Source organism: Mauremys reevesii, linkage group 11 (assembly GCF_016161935.1).
Source record: "Mauremys reevesii isolate NIE-2019 linkage group 11, ASM1616193v1, whole genome shotgun sequence".
Lineage (NCBI taxonomy): Eukaryota > Metazoa > Chordata > Testudines > Geoemydidae > Mauremys > Mauremys reevesii.
Genome location: NC_052633.1, coordinates 62,669,774 through 62,690,403, shown reverse-complemented (window position 1 = coordinate 62,690,403; position 20,630 = coordinate 62,669,774).

Genomic DNA, 20,630 nt, shown 5'->3' with positions numbered 1-20,630 from the left:
GGGTGGCTAAGGAAATACCTGGAGGACACGGATACAGCCTTCCAATAAATGACTGACACAGTTTCTTTCCAAAACAAGGCACCTTTTTATTGGTACAAATAATAATCCCTAATTCAATAATCTAAAACACAAAGCCCTTACAACAAGTTGGAGCACTCCGGACCACAGTAACATATAGTTGAGATGATTCTCAGTGGTTGCACTCTATTACAGATGGCCAGTCTGTCACAGGCTGCTGACAGCAATTCTTAAATGTACTGTAAGTCTTACGTATATACATTGCTTTGACAATTAACATAACACAAACACACACCTTCACTAACCCAAGCGTGCATGCACACACACTATGCTAATAATTGACAGGTTTACTCTGTCTGCTGACTTCTGCTGCTGGACAGGACGCTGTGCTGCTGCTTTCTTCTTCAGGTCTCCTGTCTCTGCTTGGCTTCACTTTGCTCTCATCTATTCTTCACCTAATCCCCCCCCTTCCCTTTTCCTGTCAACTCCTAGACTCCTAACAAACTCTCTTCAGCTCCTGCTATCTCTCTGCTGCCAACTGTCCTTTATACTGTCCTGTCAGAACTTTCTAGAAGTTTTTTCTAATATCTGTCAGATCTTTACTGCACATGCTCACTGCCAACATTCTGTGCATGCTCACTATTTTTAGCCTGCAACCATTGATTACCTGAGAGTTATGATTTGCTGACCTTTCCCCTACTTTGGTTTCCCCACCAGTTCTATGTTGTCTACAGCATCTGATCTTTCCCCTACTTTTTGAAGTACCATGTGACCTGCAGCTTCCAGTGGTGGAGTGACTCTTGCTTGCTCAAAAATGGAGGTCAGGAATACAAAATAGAGTTTGGGGAATATCTCTGGTAACACAGCTGTGGTTACCACATGGTAACCCCCACACACTCTCAGTCCCAGATTTCCCTCCCCCCCCCGAAAACGTGTGTTCTTCACTGTCCAGACCTCTCCTGGGCAGTCCAGATATATTCGGTCTGTTGCCCCTCTAAGGGATCAAGATGAAACATTTGCTATCTCAAATGGAATTACCCACAGTTTACAACACTGGTTTAGTTTTGATTAAAGAATAAAACAAACTTATTTAATTACAAAGAGAGAGGTTTTTAAGTGAATACAAGTAATGAGGCATTAAAGTCATAAATGTTTACAAAAATAAAGATAAAATACTTTCTAAACTTAACAAACTAGACTTTGGTCAAGATGAAGTCCCTTACCACATGTTCCAGTAACATTACTGACCAAACTCTTAGAGTAGGATCAGCTCCCAAAGTCCAATAGCTGTTTCTTTTTTTCCCCTTAGGTGAAGAGAGAGAGATGGGTGGGGAAAGAGAATTTGGGGTGGTTTTACCCCTCAGTTTTATAGTTCAATCACCCTTTGAAATGCATTTTCCTGAGAGTGCCCCCCCCCAATAAAATTCTTTCCAGCAGACAGCAAGGAGACATGGAGTGTGGTGGGGGAAGTTCTATGCTGTTTGTTTTCACCTGTATATGTTGAAATGCAGATTTCTCTTGCCTTCCCTGCTTTGCATGCCAAAAAATGGCTGCTTGAAAGGTGATTGCCAATCAGCTTTGACACCTGGGTAGGGTGTCCTCTTGTCCTTTATCTTTAAGAAACAGGTGAGAAACAGGCTTGCCCGCTCCCCAGACTGTCTCCCCAGACACATTTCAATCATGATTTCATTTTATGTTCATAACTGTACATATAATGTTGCTACATATATTTCACCATATTATTGACCTGCAAGTTTTATTAATTTTCTGATACCTTACAAGACATATTTTTTATTCAGAGTATTACAATGGTGTGTAGAGTGTGAATACAGGGGTGCATTCCATCACAATAAGCTTTTGTGGTATTTGGCTGAAATTATTAAAGTATATTACGCTGAGATATGAGATTGTGATTATAGGAAATTGGCTTCATTATAATAAATGAGTTGCATTAATTACTATAAAATTGGAGTACCATAAGAGTGTTTCAGAATCCTTAAGTAACAACAAATAATGTATTAAACTAAAACATTTAACAATAATTGAGACTCAAGATGCTGATTTTACCTCTTTTGTATATTTTTTGTTCTACTGCCATTTCCAAATATTTTAAGACTGGTATTGATCATAAAAATGAAAATGTGAATATCTTTTGAGTGACAAGGTGTCAATTGCCCACTTCATTTTGAATGGTTTCTTGTTAACTCCTTATGCTTAACAATCTCTGTTCCACTTGGCACGTCACCATGTGACACTCTGATTACCTTTCCCAGACCTGAAGAAGAGCTCTGTGGAGTTCGAAACATTCTCTTTCACCAACTGAAGTTGGTCAAGTAAAATATATTATCTTAACCACCTTCTCTCTCTAACATCGTGAGACCTACATGGCTACACCACCACTGCAAACATATTTTCAGTAATTTATAAATCCCTTTCAGCATTGCAATAGCTAAAGATAAAAAAAAATAATTGAATATAAGTAACTTTGAAAATGACACTCTTTTTAAAAGCAGCAAAGAATCCTGTGGCACCTTATAGACTAACTGACGTTTTGCAGCATGAGCTTTCGTAATCATTTCTGCTTTTATTGTTCAGTGAATAGCAAAATAATTTGTGACTGGACAGGCTTTAACCTAGTAGAGATTTTACTCAGGGCTTTGTGAAATGTAAGTTCTATGCCAGTGAAACAGTGTTTCCAATGAGATTACTTGGAAACATTTAGAACCCTTTAAAAACATCAGTTCAAAGGTTTCCAAATGTCAAAGATCAGGTTTAAACTTTAACATTTACACAATTCCCCTTTAATATATTTTCCTGTAATATTTAGTATAAAAATGAACTCTCTCTCTCTCTCTCTCTCTCTCTCTCTCTCTCTCTCACACACACACACACACACACACACACACACACACACACACACACACACACACACACACACACACACACCCCTATGTTAAAAGAATGTGAAGGCTGAGACAAAGCACAATGAAAGAAAATGCACTTAGGAGTGAAACCTGCCTTATGCCCTCTACTTCTCCAATAGGGCACATCGAAGGAGTTAAGGAGATGTCCTGTTATGCCTAAATATTGGAGAAAATACAGTATAGTAAGTGTCTTCCTTTACCTGTGCATTTTATTACTTTTCTACGTTTGTGTCACAATCGTAATGTTCTTTTAATGTAGTTTTTGAGAGTGAATTTTAATTGCTTTCTGTTTAGTTATCATCCTAGAGATCTTTACTCTGATTAGGTTGTCTCCCCCAAACAAAAGTGCATTTGAAGTCTATGGCAAACGCAGAACAATTAGGAGAAATACAGATGCATTTTTTTTCTGCTAGCGTTAGTGTGATCCCATGAGCTCACTGCTAATGAGTCTGGATGCATTAGCAGCAGCCATAGCTGATTTTAATCTGACTCTGGGAAAGCTCTAGTTTTCATGGAGTTATATTGGTTTCCCATGCATTTCCATTGGATTGAATTTCCAATGATTTAATGTTTGCTAACGCATCCAACTACACAGAAGGGACTGGATCAAGATCCCATCCATACCTCTAGGAAATATTCACCGTGAGCCAGATCCCCCAGGACAAGTCAAGATATGCTGAGTTGACCATGTTAAAAGGGGAACTTTTCACTTGCAGCACAAATTGGGGTCACTTAACTTAGAGCAGATTAGGGGCTGCTCTAAATTTTATTGGGTAGAGTGGTCCCCTATGGATAAACCGGGATTACAAGAACACTGCGCAGTATAGCTCTGCTCCATACAACCCTTAACTATATTCTATGTCTATGCAGGAATAACTCATTGCCTGGGACAGTGGGGAAAGGGTGGCATAGTCAGGGATTTCCCCTTCCTTAGGAAAATCTTTGGCTGCCCTCTCAGGACAGCTCTCTAGCCCAAAAGGCAGGGATACAGAGGCCAGGATCTGCATGTTGGTATTCATCAGTGGGTGAAATTCATCCTTGTGTAGAGGGCTAGCATGAAGTCTGAACATCACTGAAGTTCCACCTAACTGTGTTTTGGGAGCTTCTGTGGGGTTTAAGAGATGCATAGCTCTGTGGCCCTCTTTACCCTTGTATGAAAAGCCTGGGTCTTATGGAAGGAAGGGAGTTTTGAGGGGGATTGAATGTAGAGGCTGTGGGTGCCTTGTGTGAAGGGATATCTGTTTTCTCTCTTCCTAGAGACTAAATATAAGAAAACTGAGCATTAAACAAGGACGCTAGATGTGGATGTATATATTTTTCAGGTATATTTTACAATACTTTGTAATTACATTTAAGGCTGGTCTTGCAAATCTTTCAGTACCACTGCTGAATAGGAGAATGCCTCTTTACATATCACAAATGACAAGAAGACCGGCTCATTCAGGTCTCTAGCCTCAGACTGTTTGGGATAATTACTGAGCACCTCAAAGGGCAATTAAGATAGGAGATGGTGAGGATAGATCCTAGGAGAAATGGTCAAGGTACAAAGTTGCACGCAAAAGGTCTTGTGATTTCCCTCTCTGAAGAGTATCAAAAAGGGGAACTAGAGTGTAAGTAGGATGACCCTAGGCAAAATTAAAACTCATATATCAATTTCAGGGCCTCTCATTGAACGCCTATTGGTTTCAGTGGGCTCTGGATTGGGCTCTAATTTTGTAATGCATTTTGTAAATCCCTCAGGGTCTCAAACATCCTAAATATAAGACTATTTATAGCTCATAAACAAGGATTTACACTGCCACCAACACCTTCTGAAATGTGCATATGCCACTGAGAATAATCATGCATAATTTCTCAATTTTAATATAAAATATCTTATCAGCTGATATGACACACATCTTTTTTCTTGTAATCAAGGATAATCAAAATGAGACAAATATTAGCATATTTAATCACCTGTCTGTGGATGTTGTTTTAAACCTATAGAGCTTCAAGGTGAGAATGCCCTTCTTAGCAGCACAATCTTCTAAAAAGAGAATATTTATATAACAGAAAATTCACTTAGCAAGTAATTTGCTATATTCACTTTGCAATTATCTCTAATATTTGTCTTTGAAAAAGAATTCTCTTTCACAACACATCTTTTTCCTTTTTCTGTATTCTGGAATTAAAACTCTATTTGTGGCATCAAAATCCGTTGCTATGGAAATTAATGCAATGACAGATTCAGCATTATGGATTCACTAGAGGAACCAGTAGGAGGTCCTATGGGCTGGTGCTGTATGTGCGCATTTGGTGCAAGCAACTCATGGCCCTTAGAGAGCACATATGGGCTCTTGAGACCAGAATGGCTGAACTGGAGGAGCTAAGGGAAACAGGTACATAGAGAAGCTTCATAGTCTGACAGTCTTGTGTTGAGGAGGATGAAAGTCTTGGGGAAGGAGAACATCAAGCTGGAGTGGAGAGAAATGATTCCGTAGTTGGGACCCTCCTTCCAGATGATGTCATGGTATCCTCTCACACTGAGGCTACCCCTCTTGGAAGGAACCTCAGGTATTAGGAATAGACAGGTGATAGCAATGTGTATTTGGCACCAGTGCGACTGATGCTGGAATACAGTGTCCATTTATGGTGTCAACAGTTTGAGAAGAGTGTTGATAAATTTAGAGAAGAGCCATGAGAATAATTAAAGGATTAGAAAATGTGCCTTCCAGTGATAGGCTCAAGGAGCACAATTTATTTTTCTGGACAAAGACAAGGTTAATGCATGACTTGATTAGTCTGTAAGTACCTACAGGGGGAACAAACATTTTAATAATGGGCTCTTCAAACTAGCAGAGAAAAGTATAACGTGATCCAATGGCTGGAAGTTGAAGTTAGATAAATTCAGACCAGAAATAAGGCATACATTTTTAACAGAGAGAGTAATTATCCATTGGAACAATTTACCAAGTGTCTTCCTGGATTCTTCATCACTGACCATATTTAAATTAAATTTGGATGTTTTTGTAAAAGACTTGCTGTAGGGATCATTTTGGGGAATTTCTATGGCCTGTGTTATATAGGAGGTCAGATCAGATTATCACAATGGTCTCTTCTGTCCTTGGAATCTATGAATTCCCTGCCTTAAAATCTAACCAAGCGCCTGGAGTTCCTGCTCTGTGAGAAGTACAGAAGTATAACCAGCCAGGAGTGAATTAAAATCCATGAGAAAATCAACAAGATGCTGCTTTAGGTTGGAGAGAGATTACAGCCTTCTTGAAAGCACCCTGCATTCACTCATGCCCCAGGACTACATACAGCCCCCTTGGGACAGTTAGGACTTATACTGTGGGACTAATGGATTACATATACTCCCACCTGGTACAGTTTGGAGTACTCAGACAGGTGGGCTCAGCTGGTTTGTATGGTGCAGCACGCTAGCAGGGAAGACCATGCAAGTCTCTCAATTTTATTGCCCCAATCCATCTTTGTAATAATCTGAGAGTATCTAGTGAAAATTTCATAACTGCTAGTTCAACTTTTTTGTTTTAAGTTCCTGGTATCCATTCTATTTGATTGGGAGTGGGTTAGGGGAGGGAGTGGGCGTGAGTTCTGCTATTAATGGAAACATGATACAACCCCTAGGTTATAATAATAATTGTACTGCGTCGTAGGCCAGAAATTCCTCCCATCTGTATATTAACAACAAAGATGGAGACAAAAACATACCTGGTTCCAGCTCTGGGGCTGGAGACATCTGTCTCCGCTGCTTTGATGACAATCCTGCTGCGGGCTGCTTCCCAAACAGGTCCTCTGAGTATAGTTCCAGGATATGCTGTAGTTATTCAATCAGCATAGTCTCCTCAGTAGCCAGCAGGAAAACCAGTCACTTCTTAAGTTTCTTCCAATGGCTGCTGGCTATCCTCTGGTTCCTGTGACTCAGGGGTTATAACCATCCCTTGTTAGAAGATTGTTAGGCACCACTGTGGGACCAGGGCTCTCTGAAGCCTCTAGAGCATGGTCAAATTGCTCATAGGAGGTGAGCTCCCAGAGATGCTGTTACAATCCTTGACCTTACCTCTTGACTTGCTATCTGCACTGACAGTCTGGTGAATCCCAATGCCTCAAGCGTCTTTGAAATTTCTTTGTGTGCATGACCATTTCTTGCACTCTTACTGAAATCAAATGTTTTGCTCTCCTCACACCACAGATTTACTGGAATTCAGTTGTGTTCTTCTGGCTAGCTGGCAGTGCACTTGGTGTAGAGCTTCTTCCTATTGGTGGCCATAACTAGCACAAGAGACTGTTATGTGTTTCCAGGTGAGTGGTCTGTGTGGAAAGGAAGAATTAAACACTGAGCAGCTTCATTTGAACTGTATTTGAATCAAGTGGGGTTGCTTCTGGTTCGTAGCAATCAAGTGGGACATTTTGTGTTAGAAAGACTGAGAAACACAGGCCCAGGGGATCGTGGGATAGCATTGGTGAACTTTCCAGAAATGAGTCTGTGAATCAAGGCTTGAGTTGATTCCACACTGCAAAATGTTGGGGCTTGGGCATGAGTCCCAGTAGGATTCCCCTGGTGGGTTCTAGGACCTGGGTCTTGAAAGCTTGCTGACCCAAGTCAGAAAAATTATTGTATGGATGGGGATGGGAGGGATGGAGGTTGGGCTCAAATTTGAGTCTGAGCCCCAGTTTGCAATTCAGAGTAGCCATACACTGTGTGCCCTCTGAAATTTCCCCACACCAGGGGAAATTTCAGCTATCCAGATCCAGCTGTTTCCTGGTGCCTTTGTCCCATCCAGAGTGGTTCAAAAATGTCAGAGGTCAGAAGAAACTCTCCCCACATTTCTAATATAATCAGGTGACTTTAGATGAATATATAGAATTAGAGGGGAAAGTTAAAGCTAAATGAGAAAGAGATCTGAATGCAGAATATTCTGAGGGACATCTGTGAACAGATAAAAACAATATCAATTAATGCAAGACACAGAATCGCTTTCTTTAATTGAGTTCACAGAGTCCATGTGATGCTGTCTAGGCTATGCAAAGTGAATGTTAATATACAGTTATTAGAAATATGCAAAATGGAAATTTTGGCCATATGTTTTGGACACGCTAAGAATTCCAAGTGTTTTGGAAGGGCTGTAGCATATTTGGAGCATATATTGCACCTCCACTGCATTTTTCAATGGCCAGTATGTCTTATTGATGATCTCTCTGCCCTAGCAATAAACGTAAAATCAGATTTTGATGGCAATTAGTTTTGGATTGGGCCCTAAATGACATTCTATACTTCATGATGCTCCAGACCTGTAAAGACTTCCTATCCTATACAAGAAAATAGGCCATAGGAATGGACATTCTGTTGACATAGAAAAAATTACTTACAAATTCACAAGTTGACCCAAGACGACTTTAAATATGTAGCCTGTATACTTGGGAATGATTCACAGAAGCAGATTATAAATTAAATTAATCCATCAAAAACGCTCCTGCTCTGTTGCTTAGTGTTGTGACAATTCTGCAGCACCTTTTTAAATACAGATTGGTTAGTCATGTCCAGACTGCACATTCATAGAGTTAGAAGTGGCACAGACCTAGAAGAAATGAAAAATATGATGATCCAATCCATCCTACTGCCAATACAAACCTTCTCTGTAGGTTTAGTACCTTACCTTGGGATTTGTCCTCTCTAGTTGTACATGTCCTCTTAATGAGACTTTCACCAATTCCCTTTGAGACTGACACATTTCACTGTTTAGGAAGCTTTTATGGTAATACACTAAATTTTCATTTCTTATTTTAATTCCTTTTTGCTTAGTTATAGCCGCTTGTTCAGCAATAAATTATTTCCTCTTCCTCCTTGGTGTTTATAACCTTTTATTAGAGGTAATCCTCTATCACATACTTGTCTGGGTATCTCTTAGCCAAGCAATACATACTTAGCTCTCTTAAACAACAAGGAGTCTGGTGGCACCTTAAAGACTAACAGATTTATTTGAGCATAAGCTTTCAGGGGTAAAAAACCCACTTCTTCAGATGCATGGAGTGAAAATTACAGATGCAGGCATTATTATACTGACACATGAAGAGAAGGGAGTTACCTCACAAGTGGAGAACCAGTGTTGACAAGGCCAATTCAATCAGGGTGGACGTAATTGATGAGGAGGTGTCAATTCCAGGAGAGGGAAAGTTGCTTTTATAGTGAGCCAGCCACTCCCAGTTCCTATTCAAGCCAAAATAATGGTGTTAAATTTGCAAATGAATTTTAGTTCTGCAGTTTCTCTTTGAAGTCTGTTTCTAAATTTTTTTTCAGGTATGGCTACTTTTAAATCTGTTATAGAATGTCCAGGAAGATTGAAGTGTTCTCCTACTGGCTTTTGTATGTTACCATTCCTAGTGTCCAATTTGTGTCCATTTATTCTTTTACATAGAGACTGTACAGTTTGGCCAATGTACATGGCAGAGGGGCATTGCTGGCACATGATGGCATATATCACTTTAGTAGATGTGCAGGTGAATGAGTCCCTGATGGTGTAGCTGATATGGTTGGTTCCTCTGATACTCACCAGCAATTCCACACATACCACAGAAACACTGACCCAGGAACCAATCCCTGTAACAAACCGCATTGCCTACTCTGTCCCCATATCTACTCTGGCGACACCATCAGAGGACCCAACCACATCAGCCACACCATCAGGGACTCATTCACTTGCACATTTACTAATGTGATATATATATGATATATGATATGTGCCATCATGAGGTAACTCCCTTCTCTTCATGTCAGCATAATAACGCCTGCATCTGTAATTTTCACTCCATGCATCTGAAGAAGTGGGACTTTTACCCACGAAAGCTTATGCACAAATAAATGTATTAGTCTTTAAGGTGCCACCGGACTCCTTGTTGTTTTTGTGGATACAGATTAACATAGCTACCCCCTGATACTTAGCTCTCTTAGTCTTTAATGTCATAAATTTAATTCAGTTTAGCTGGGTAATGTTTAGCTCATTGGTGGCCAAATGTTGGCAAGGACACTCTCACTTTTGCAGATACGCTTTTGGTACCAAGAATTGAGGTAAACGTCTACCTGATCACAATTTCATCGGAATTCTCCCAGTCAGAGAGCCTGAGCATCAAGATGACTTTTCTATTACAACTCAGGAGAAAATCGTGTTCTCCTTCTTTGGATGTGAATGGCTTGGTGCAAAACAGAGCCAATGTGGCACCATTTTATGGGGTGCATGGGGTAGAGAGAAACCAAGATTTATGAAGCTTGTTCCCTTGTGTGCTGTATAAGGTTTCCAGGTAAGCTGAGGTAGATATATCCCTAAACAGCTCCATCAGCCATGTTCTTCCTCACAAAGTACAGGGTGCATGTAATACAGATGAATCTCCAGCTCTGAGACTGGTGGTGTGGCAAAAGAGGCCACCCTGCTGCCTAGAGATCATTGGAAATTATTCTTTTCCGCTCTAGACCCAAAAGTGGTTGAATCCTGAGGTACAGAGAAGATGCTTGAGATGTGTGCTGGGAGCAAGATTTAGCACTAACTTCATATTTTGGAATGTTCTTTGCGCGGTACTGGTTTGTGTGTGTGTGCACACACAGAGAAAGCTGGGTTCTTGGTCTTGCCTATGGCCAAGGATTTCCCTTTGTAGAAGTGCAGATTGCTTCACCTGGTTCTTGACTGATGCAGTGGTTCCAATGGAACTGCAGCTGCTGGTGTAACATAGAGCATCCAAAAGACTGCTGTAAGGTATTGTCTATATTAGAAAAGTTGCACCAGTTGAACTAAATGGACTTTTAACTGGACAGAATTAATTAATGCAAGCCCCTATTGAAGACACACTTTAACCCTTGCTTAAATTGGTTGAGCTTTCACCTATAATTTACCAGATTGTGCTAAACCAGTTGAAGCAAGGGTTAAGGTGTGCCTTCATTAAGTGTTTCCATCAGTTTACCTAAATCAATTTAAGAATGATTTTAGTTAAACTGCTGCAACTTTTCTAATCGAGACCAGGCCTTTGGGCTTCCCTCTGTCCCCTTTTCCCCTGACCCTGGATTATGATCAGTGTTTATGGTCACCTTTACCCATCACTTTCCTCAGCTGCATCAAGTCAAAACTCAGTGCAACTGGGAATCTAGGGTTTTGAGGTTTTTGAAAGTGAAACATACTATGGCAGTGTGGAAGTGGAAAAAGGGATCAAGGGAATTTGGATGCAGACATCTTAGTTTTCAACAGAATAGTGCAAGAGTCCAGCTAACTCTAACTCTAATAATGCGAGACTTTAAGGCAGGGCCTGGGCGAGTGGGAAGCGAGTGAGGAAAACTGTAAGAGATGTTATTTGGCCTTGTGTAAGATAAGAATGAAACACAGACTGTAGCAGGAACTATTGAGAAAAGTAAGATATCAGGATATGTATAAACAAGATGCAGTTGTTCATAATTATTGTATGCAACAAAAGGTACAAATTCTTGCACTAATTGATTATCTGGCGGAGACTGCCTAGAAAAGGGGAATCCCTGTCCGTGTGCATGTCTCCCCCTTGCAATTGCTTGAGAATAAACTGTCTCTGACATGCTGCAAACATGTGAAGACTGTGTTTTTCTTCCACAGCAGTCTCCTATTTCCTCAGTGAGTGTTCATAACTCCCATTAGTATTACTGGATATACAAGCATGCATTGAAGGGAGAACGAAGCCTCCTGTCAAAAGGAGCGGAAAGAAAGAATTAATCTGAAACTGTATAAAGTGAATTAATAGTACAGGGTGTTTTGGTGAATTAAAATATTTATTTAAAGAACCTCTGGCAATTTATAACCAGAAGTTAAAAGTCTGTGTGCTTCTGCAATATAGCATAGAAAAAGAGATTTTTAGCCAAGATGGAACAATACAAACGCCATGTTCAATGGTTGGGCTAGAGTGGTTATGTTTAAAAGTTTCACCACAAAGGCAAGAATGCTGTATTCCGAGAAAAGAGGTATTTTAAAATGAACTTTTTAAAAAAGCAGAACTTCCTAGGGTGAAACCCTGGTTCTACTGAAACCAATGGAATTTTTGTCATTTGATTTCAACAGGGCCAGGATTTTACCACTATAAGATGAATTATAAATATCCAGGGGACTTAAAGAATTTGATTAATGCTGATGCTATTTTCAGCCCTTAGACCCCATTCTGTCCCCTTATTTTTGACTCCCACAACAAAAGTTGAAATAAGAATGGAAAATAGAAACCAAATAATCTAGTCCACCAGGCACAGATACTCTTTTCATTCAAATCCCTCCTCAAAACTCTCTTCTCTTGTGAGGCCCATGCCCTTCATACTGGGGTGAAGCTCACTCCTATGCAGACGGCCAGCACTGGCCTAGGCGTCATTTAAGTCCCACTTATGCTGTCAAGATAGGGCTTAGGTGCAACTAAAATGAGTCACGTTGCACTGGGGAGAATTTCACCCACAGGTAGAATATTCTGCAAGACTTGCCCTGTCACCAATTTGAATGCATACAACCATGTGCTCTGAGATCTGCATTCTGATGGATCAGAGAATCCTAATCAATTATTGATGAGTGGTGTTAAATGATACATGTCATATCAATGAGGCAAAAGCATTGCATGTAAATGCTGGAAAGGCCGATGACTTTTTTTTAAACTAGGAGATTCACATGAACTAGAATAATCTATCCAAAGACTTAGTATTTTAACAAACAAGATACTTCAATTATAACTGAATGTATTAACTATCATAAGCTTTATAAAAAAAAACTAGAGAAAATTACCATCTTCTATTCTTTCATCTCCTAATAGAGTATTCTCAGTGCTTTTCATAATAGCAACTAATGACTTGTTAATCATCTTAAAAAAAACCATATTGCAACATCCAGGAGATGTAACTCTTAAGCATTTTTTAATTAAAATATATTCTGTCATGCACGTGTAGATTTCTTTTTCTGGGAAAATGCTCTAAAAGTCAAAGTATGTCTACATGGCAATTGGGAGTTGGTATTGCCACAGGTGTAGGCATACCAGAGCTAGCTTTGAGCTAGTTAGATCAAATCTAGCTAGAATAACAGGAGCAGTGAAGCCATGATAGCATAGTTGGTGGCCATGTGTGTATGTACCTGGATGGGTGGGGAATATAGCCCATGTAGCCACTGTGCTCCCACCTATTGTTACTCAAACTAGGTTTCATCTAGCAGCTAGTTCTGCTATGTCTACACCTATGGCAATCACACTTTCTGATTGCCCTGTAGGCATATCCAAAGCCAGATGTTCAGTAATGGAAATTAGGAGGATGGACCTGAACCATGATCCAGGAGTTCCAGGTCCTCTCTGTTGGAAATCTTTCTCTGTAATGTGAAGCTTTGGAAAATGTTTCCCAGGGATTGGTAGAATTTGCCCACTTCTGTCATCACTTAAGCAGAACCCAGCCTGAATTTTCATGCACTGTAGTTGTATACAATCTTTGAAAATATATGGGCCAACCATAGAGGTTACGATAAAATCAGCAGTTGGACACACAAATACCTATTTTTAGGCACTATTTTTATGCTGGTAGTTTACATTTATTGAATAGTCCAGTAAGTGGCTTACCATCCTGGCCCCAATGCATCTAATCACTTAAGCGCATGCTTAATTTCAATCATGTGACTAGTCCCATTGACTTCAAAATTAAAGCACGTGTACTATGGTTAAGCACATGTTTCTTGTCTGAATCAGGAACTGCATGATTATCACCTTGCAGAATTGAGCCCCAAATTTAGGATTAGGTGCCTTGATTTAGACAGCTAAGTTTTGAAAACTGGGATCATGACATAAATTAGGTTGTGTCAAACAGACGGGAATTTATCAAAAATGTTGCTAACACTCAGATGTTTACAAATCATGAATCAGGCCCCAAAAATAATTATTGGCTTAAATTTCTAACACTTCAAATATTTTTTTATTATTTCTTTATTAGTATTAGTATTTATTACTTTTACATTTTGTTTTCTTGTTTCTGAGCCTTCAGTCTACATACAGTTCACATTTTCAAAGTTTTGCAGCCATAATGGCTACAAACTTTAAAAAAATAAGAAAGCTGAGATTTATATATTCATATGATGTCAGGTGCTGGGGCTTACAGAAACACTCAAATGAGACTCATAATAAATCAGAAGAGTTGATAAAGCTGTGTCAGATAAATTCATAATTGACCAAAAACTTAGACCAAAATGTAAAGTGAACTCAAGACCTTTTTGTTTGGTTAACTTTTGTTACTACTTAAAGAAAAAAAAAGTGCTTGTTTTTGACCATCAATGGAAGTACTAAATCACAATAGTGAAATCTGTCATCATGGTATTTATGGCTTGGGAGATCTGGTGAGAGACAGCCTAACCTGAATCTAGGGCCTGATTTTTCAGGCCTAGGAAATGAACCCTTCAAAGTCTGAAATAAGCAAATCTCTGGAGGTTCACCCATGATTAGTTGTTGTGACAAGGTGTGACAATCCTACATGTAATGGGTTACTGGGTTCCTGCATTTCACAGGGCTGATCAGAGCATGGTTATAATAAAAGGGAAAGAGAAACTGGCATAGGAGATTACCATAGGGTAGGTCTATACTTACCACGCGGGTCGACGCGGAGAGTTCGACTTCTCGGAGTTCGAACTATCGCGTCTAATCAAGACGCGATAGTTTGAACTCCCCACGCGCTCCGGACGACTCCGGAACTCCACCACCGCGAACGGCGGTGGCGGAGTCGACCTTGGAGCCGCGGACTTTGATCCCGCGGCGTCTGGACGGGTGAGTAGCCCGAACTAAGGTACTTCGACTTCAGCTACGCTATTCGCTATACGCCCCCGCCCCCTCAGTGTAGACCAGGCCATAGAGGATGGGTGTGCCCTGTCTCCTCCCAGCTGATGGAAGCTTGAAAATCCTCAGGTGATAATTACTCCCTCTTGCCTCTCCCCCCGTGTCGTCGTGAGATTCTGCATGTGCTTGCTTCTTGTGTGCTTGCTTCTTGTCTGTCCTACTATCTGTCCATGGGCTGCCTTCTGCCTAGACTACTACAGAGGGGTTGGTTGGTTTGGTAGAGGGGGATTGTGGTTTGGGTGGGTGCATGGGTGGGGGGTACTGATAGCAGTAGGCTGGCAGGCTGCAGTAGTAGCAGCCTGCAATTTGCCTGCCCTTGCCTGGCTGCTGGTTCTGCAATGCTTTTGCCTTTTTTTTTTAATTATTATTATTATTTTATTAAAAGCTCAGCTGTGGCCAGTGGTCTTTCTGTTGGTGCATCTCTGGTGGTGTTACACCTGCACCAGCCGGGGGAGGTCCGTTGGGGGAACGGGATGCAGAGGGCAGAGGGATGCAGTCTGTGGGGGTTTGTGTGGGGGAGGGAGGAGAGGGTAGCAAAGCTGGGGGGACTGCTTGGGGTGAGTCGGGGGATTGGGGACTGGCATGGCCAGGCAGGGGCTCCACAGGGCTGGGGGGGGGGAGTGGAGTGGCACTGTGCTACCGTTGTTGGTCAGTGACTCTTGGGGCATTTCTGGTGGTGTGGTACACCTCTGGGCGGGGCGGGGAGTATTTTGGGGGTCTGGTGGTATGATGGCTGTACCGGCAATCGGCCGATGGCACTGTGGGCATGAACCTGTGGCAACCAAAATGGGACTGGCTTGTTTTGAAAGGCAGTGCAACTTTGTTATCTTGTGAGAGTTGGCAACCTTTGACTAGTTTGAGTTGAATTGTTCTGGTTCTGAGTTTGTGCATTTGGAAATAAAACAAGCCCTGAAGAAAGACATCAGAAGAGACCTCAGTTGGGACATTACTTTTCCTTCTGCAGCTGGTGAGGCTACATACTGGCTTACAGTTATATGCATACTTTATGCTACACTGATTATTACATACATTGGAAACCTGGACTAGTGATTTCAATCGCTGCAATGGGTTCTGGTTTTGGCTCTGCCACTGATTTACTGTGTTACCTTAACAATGTTGTGCATCAGTCATATAGGGCTAATACTACCTCATGGGCTTGATTTAATAACATTTGTAAGTCATTTTAGGATCCTCAGATAGAAGGCAATAGAGAAGAGCTATTTTTTTTAACATTATTAACATTAAAATTTTATCACACATTGTTTTTCACTTCAGTTATCACAATCTAAGCTCTTAAATTATATTTATTCATATAGATATTAAATATCATACAGACATCTTTAACCAGCCATGTTTTTGTCTAGACATTGTAATCCTTAAAGCAAAGTAGCAAAACATAGACCAAGAAATGTAATTGTATTTATTTAACTAGTCCATGGACTTTAGGAGGAGGAAAAGGAAGAATCACAGCGATTGTTATAGCTCCTTCCAAAACTACCATCCATTACTGTATCTAAGCTGCCATTGATTATTTATCAAGTGGTTGACACAAGAAATAATACATATCAACAAGCAAGTCTTTGGATGGTATGGAGTGATTGCTACCTAATGTATACTGTAATTACCCAAAGGCAGGCAGATTTGAAAAATGAACTCATGGGCCACATGCATGAGAAGGTCACACTGAGCAATTATTTTGCTTTACCATAACCTTTCACTAGAATGTGATTACCTGCCAGAGAATATATATAGCTGTGATCACTGATGTCAGAGAACAGCAAATAGGCCTGTGCTTATGACTTCTGCAGTGATCAAATGATTTGTCCAAAGTTTCTCAAGTGGGTCAAGCATTCAACAGTAAATGGGAGGCATTGGAGAACTTTGTATGAGATAACTCCTTTCCCTGTGGCAGCAAGGCTTTTTAAAAGATGGGGATAAAAAAGACCTGGTAAGTAGGCCAGATGACAGAGTGTGAGGTGGCAGTTATTGAAAAGCTTAGGCAAAGAGGTAGATCTTACAATGTTCTCAGATCAGATTGTGGCAAGGCCGTAGCTTGTGCAAATTTCTGGCGATAGATTAGTAAACTACAGAAATGAGGGCCTGATAGTGAGAATGACCTGCCCTTGCTCTATAGATAGCTATACGTTATTTAATATACTTCCTAAAGCCTGTTTTTAATATAGAGCTTGATTGTGTAAGTAAACGTGGTTCAATTTTGCTAAAATTGTGACTGTAATACTTGTATAATACGCTAGCTAGCATATATTGGTCAACAGACACCACACTTATCACCTTGATAATTGTTATAGTGACACCTTTGCCAAATTAATATTTGAAGGAGTGGTGAGAGCCTTTATATGTGATTTAAAGTGCTTTGCCAAGCTGCATAAGTGGCAATATATAATTAACACAGCTAAAATTAATACATCTGTATAATAATATAAAGCTTTAAATGCAACTTGTCTCTAAGTGTAAGAAATGGAGTATTTTAAGATTCCAATCATGGATGAGGTCTCGGAAGCCTTGTTCTTCCTTGTGCATGTCCTAGCTAATCTGAATAATCTTTTCAGTCTAGTAATGTTTTTAAATTTAAAGTAAGTGGATTAATATGCATGTTAAAAACTGACAGGTGAAATTTCAACTTCATCCTGGTATTGGAGCTCACTTTGGATAAAACATTCATTTTTGAAAAACTGGGATAGGCATTATTACAGGGTGTCCCACAGTGCTACATACCTGAGGAATAAAACAGAAATTTGGAGTAGTGACATTACCAGTGACACTGCCATATATAAATTCCTTGCAATGAGTTATTACACAGTACTGTCTATCCATATTATAGGTCACCCTTACTGCAGGTTATCACCATTTGATAAGCTTCACTGGGCAGGAGATAGGAGAGGCTAGCTTCTCTGTCTCATGGTACTGGTCCAAGCCATCATGGCTACATACTGGAGTTACGATGCCAAAAACATCGTATCGGCATACATACTGATATCCCTTAATGGAACAACAAGCTGTGTACGGTTTTCTCCAGGTTTGTGTTGCTGTGTGATACACCAATAGTTGCCATCTTCTACGTAAACTGTTGAATGGACAGTAACTAAATTATCAAAGATTGCTGTGTCAGGATTCGATATATGCTGTGATACCAAAAAAGAAATGTCCATGGCATCAGACACTGAGCAAGATTGTTTTGAATATATGTGCCTTGATTAGGATGCAGTGTCACTGAAGCCAAATTATGAATGGTACTGAAGGAGATCTATCTACACAATTTAGCACATTGCCAAGTTGCCACTGTTTCTGTTATAAATGGAGGACAATAGCATTTAGCTAACTGTTTTTCGCTAATAAGGTTAGGCAATTTCCCCTTTTCAGTGTTCCCTAATGAGTTGGTTCTGGTATTTAAGATGTAATTCCCATAAAGCAGTGCAAATAATTTCTTTACCTGTTCATAACTTGTTGTGATTAATTTATTAAGTTTGCTAGTGTTTGGCTAAACAGTTTAGCAATGTTAGTCATATTATGTACCACATACTCTTTTTTGTTTTGTTTTTATTTGGATTTTTTTTAGTAGCTACACCCTCAATGCCATGAATGAGTTTAGAGATGCTCAAACTAGTTGTTTTTTTAATATTTTGTTTCATGGTGTCCCTGTTCCAACAGCCATTCCAAATACTAAAAATTCTGCAGCTTAACCAATAATTTCATCTAGACTTTGAAGTATCCTACTTTGAAAGGTACGAGACTCTGGAATAGTGTTTTCTCCAGCCATTGGGTCTAGTGCATGTTCCATAAGAAGCTATTATATTAACAAAAAAGTTTACAGTAACGATACATTTCCTTTTAAATAATCACCAAATTAGCCACATTACAATGAGAGAGATTTAAAACCTGAATTTGTTCCCAAATTGCCTGATGATTTGTCTGCATGCCAAATGGATTACAGGAGTGCCCTTCCTTGTTGCAGTTACCTGTTTGTGGGCCACTCAATTTTCAGTCTGTCCCTGCCAGCCTAACTTCTATCCCTCTTGCTTGCTGCACTTTGTCTGACAATCTCCTAGTCGTCCTGTCATTTATATATAAAAATTTGCCAGCATATATTGTTCAATATTCTGAACGTAACTGTTGATTTTTTTTAAGTAGGTTTGAGTGATCAGTAAACAGCAAGGTTAAGATTCTGTCACAGGTATTTTTAGTAAAAGTCACGGACAGGTCACGGTCAATAAACAAAAATTTTGTCTCTGACTTTTACCAAAAATACCTGCAGGTGGGGGGAGACACAAACACAGACAGAGTGGTGCTGCTGCGGCTTGCAGCTGCTCCAGTCCCGCTGCTGCTCCAGCCCCAGGGAGGCTGACCCAACTCCAGCCACTGCTCTGGGGACCTCTGCTCCGGTGGACCTGAGGCTGGCCACAGGTCAGCTGTTTGGGTGGCCCTGGGGCTTGCCGCTGACAGCTGCTCCAGCCCTGACCCAGAAGTCACGGTGGTCCCAGAAAATCACAGAATCCGTGACCTCTGTGACAGAATCATATTCTTAATAAATAGCAAACAAATCTAAAAAATGTACCTCCTTGGGCCAGATTTTCAACTTTCAATGACAGAATGGTGTAGAAGGTTCTTATTGTCAGTCCTCCTTCTGTTTGTGGCATATCAAGTGTGTGGGTTGGGAAACTTAATCTTTTCAAATTTATTCTTCTAGGAATTAATCATGAATATTCTAAATTCAAGCTGTATTGCTTAATTGTGGTTAGTCAGATAAATAAATAACATGGTATTGGTATTAAGACTGTCCCTTATGAGTAGTGATGCCCAGTGGTCCCAGTAGGTTAGGTAATTGTTATATCCATGTAACTGGGAGTTCCTTAAATCAAAGCTTCATACTGAAGTACCGTAACAAAACCAGGTGATGTAGGCAACAGGTCCAGAGGCTAGATAAACCATAGACACACTTGGGGGGGGGGGGCGTTGAACTAGAATCATGGTTCCTTAGCTCCAGAGAAAACACAAGTTCCATTTATATGAGTTAAAGGAGAACTGATGTAACTGCCACTTGTAGTAGTTTCCTTTTCCTCCCTGTGGGCTAGCCACTGGAGGCCAATATCATAGACACATACACAGAAAGGCAGTACATTGCAACATATACCTATGTGCTTTATTGATCATTTCTGCACTGTAAGGGAATTTGCACAACACTGTAAACAATCCCCAAATTCCGTCCCAGAATGCTCTACACTGAGATTAAAACTTGGGACTTTCTCGTCTTTGATTGTTCCAAACAGCTACTCACGGATCTGGAGGGAATATCCCCGGGACCATGTACTACTCAGTTGGAAATATGATTGGCACATGTAATTGGGTTTTGAGAGAAATGCTGCTTTCACTTTCTTAAAGTAAGTGGAAAAACACCAGACTGCATTTAACTGATGGTAATAAAAGAGATGAGGGTAAGAAACAAAGTTCCTAGTCAGGGTGACTTTCCCTTGAGAGTAACTAAAGATCTTATGCTAGAGCAGCAGTTTTCTATAGTAGCCAGAAGAAATATCATCAGTGTAATGCTTCTTATAGAAAGATTTGCATTCAAGAGTTAAAACTCCTTACCATGCAACCACAAATGAGTGACTGAAGAGGAAAAAAGTATTCACTGAGAATCTACGTTATATGTTTAAAGGGATTCAACACTATAATATTAATATTCAATTATTATGGAAATGTAAGGGAGGCAGACACAGGAGTCCAAGTACAGGACCTTCTGAGGGTTGTGCAATAATGAACAATGTAGAATAATATTCTGCAGCTGTTAAATGAGCAAATAAATCACTGGCAGAGCAATAGTACAGTGCTAAA